The sequence below is a fragment of the Hyposmocoma kahamanoa genome, unplaced genomic scaffold (genome assembly GCF_003589595.1).
Source record: "Hyposmocoma kahamanoa isolate Upper Pololo Valley unplaced genomic scaffold, ASM358959v1 134, whole genome shotgun sequence".
Classification (NCBI taxonomy): domain Eukaryota; kingdom Metazoa; phylum Arthropoda; class Insecta; order Lepidoptera; family Cosmopterigidae; genus Hyposmocoma; species Hyposmocoma kahamanoa.
This window is the reverse complement of record NW_020653477.1, coordinates 976,240-978,739: the sequence shown is the minus strand read 5'-3', so window position 1 is coordinate 978,739 and position 2,500 is coordinate 976,240. Positions and strand designations below refer to the sequence as shown.

The 2,500-nt window shown below is 43.7% G+C and overlaps 1 protein-coding gene across 1 annotated transcript in view; it reads right to left on the bottom strand.

Moving 5' to 3' along the window:
* Window positions 1-2,500, bottom strand: part of LOC113240354 — a 27,106-nt gene that overhangs the window by 8,410 nt on the left and 16,196 nt on the right. The window lies entirely within an intron of this gene.

The window sequence follows — 2,500 nt, the reverse complement described above, 5'->3', positions numbered from 1 at the left end:
AATCAGAATTTATAACAGACTTCCAATAGAAATGAAATGTTTAAATGTAGATTAATTTAAACCTTTAAATGATTAATTGACAAAGTTTTTTTTACAATCTTAACCGATTTTATATAAAGACATCAAATATTTGACAATTGTGTAATTAACTTGATTATAATTTGAATTTGTTGAGATTTAAGTTGTATTAAATTTTAACTAATTTGTGATTTTAAGACATTGTACGTTGACTAACACCTATTTATTATATACCGTATTTTACCAATTCATACAATAATAAATGTTTCTGATTTCCAAGAAGCTAATAGGTCATTCGGATTTAGTGAAGACGAAGCTACAGAGTCTTGAACATAGCAGTGCGGTGCGGTGCACGCTCGGATTCGGACGTGCTCCACTGCACAATAAGAATTATAATAATTCGCGACCCGCGCGGCAATAGCCGCTGCACGTAATTGACTATGGGTTCTCAGCAACTCATAGCCAACGAACTGTTGGCGTTTATACAACACGCCATAGATACCATGGACGAAGTTTAGCATCGTGCAGATCTGCAAGTCAAATTTCAAAGAAGAAGAGATTTGCAGTGGCAAAGCGCTGCTTTTCCGGACGTTTGGCAAAGCCGAGCAGATGCCGTCTCGTCGGAGAGATGGAGAAGCGAAGAATCTCCAGGACATCATTACGTTGTTCAAGGAGACCGACCCAGACGACGTGCCTGCATTCGTGGCGAAGGAGCTGCATAAGCTGCCCCCTGTCACGTTCGACCACGTCGACGTCACCAGGCTGCTGAAGGACATCACGTCCCTAAAAGCAAACCTTGCTGAAGTTCAGTGTAAATTGGAGGCCTCAGACAACACCATCAGTGAGTTGCGTGCCCAAATTGTATTACTTAGTAGTGCGGCTTCGGTAAGTAGGTCACCTGAGGCCTGCAACGTGAACACTTGTCGCGGGGCGCAAAATGCTTCTTTCAGCAGTTTTGAGTCGGCTCACATGCATGTGTCACCGACCTCTGGCGCTGTTGCCGCGCGCGTTTCCCCGCACCCCGCCCCGCCGGAGACGACCCCTCCACGTGATTACGCAGCTGTTGCCGCTGCCCGACCTAGTACTCCACAACCACAACCCAGGCAACCAATGAAGGGAAAACCGAAAAAGAAACTCGTATCTGGAGCTGCATCGTCAGTACCACCGAGACGAGTTGATCAGTGCGACGAGGACGGCTTTCGGAAGGTGGAAAAGAAAAAGAAGAACACCAGCCGAAACCTTAGTGGCACCGCCCTGACTGGCCCGAATCATTTATTGCGTCCAGCGGTACCGACGACGTTGTTATACGTGTCGCGTCTTCATTACTCCACCAAGTCTGCGGATATTGTGTAGTACATGCGAGTGAAGGCCAACGCAAACCTAAGGGTCGAGCGGTCGGAGTCGCGCCACAATGTGAATTTTGATTAATGTGTGGTGCGAGTACCAACTCAACACCTGTCGACTTTCATGAGAGAAGACTTTTGGCCGAAGGGTGTCATATACCGGCGTTTCCGAGGACGGCTACCGGACACCCACGTTGCGTCACACGTCGAAGTACATTTAAGGTAATTTATTTCATATTTCTGTTATTGTTTTATTATATTATTGTTATATTATATGTATGTTAGTCTGTAAGGTATGTATCTATGGGTCCTAGTTGCCTGAAATAAATAAATAAATAAAATAAATTAAATAAAATAGTCGTAAAATTGCCTGCTTATCGGTATTCTACAGATATATAACGGAGAGTGTATAACGGAATTGCATAATTTTATTTCGCCTTCCCTTTGCCATCGTCGAAGGACTAGACGTAGGTTGGGTTTTCACCCCCATGTTGTGAATATTCCAGTAATTTGTACGAAACATTTCGTTTCTACAACTATTTGGTGGACGGCTAAGACGTGTAAATCCCTGCCTGCTGAATCATTCCCTGACCGCCATAACTGAGGCCTTTTTAAGCCGAGAGTGAATTGGCATTATTCAGGTGTGCATGCCCCATCGTCGACCTCATCATCACTTTCCATCTGGTGAGGTAGAGGTCAAATGTGTAACTGGTTTTTATAAAAAAAAAAACAAGAGGAACAGTCCCGGGTTGTTCTACAACAGCTTTAGAGTCCAAGCATAGAAATTCGAAAATTTTTTAGGAAAAGTTCGGTAGTCTGTCACAGGAATCCTGTACAGGACTAAACAATGCGAGCAGAGGATAAAGGACGTATTGCCTTCCGCTGCATAGAAATCTGCGGAACGCATGTGTTTTCTATACTAACGAATACCTTCCACTGAAATGAAATTTTTGGATTTAAAATCGCGTATATTTGTTTTTCAAACAAACCTACGATTTGGGGATCTTTGCAGATCCAATGGTAGCTGTACTGCACGGCGTTAGCCGCTGACAAGACTATCAATTTGTTCCGTCATCAAGCTTTAAGTATTCTCTATCCGCTCACGCGATACATGCAGCCGTAGACGCATACCACACCTA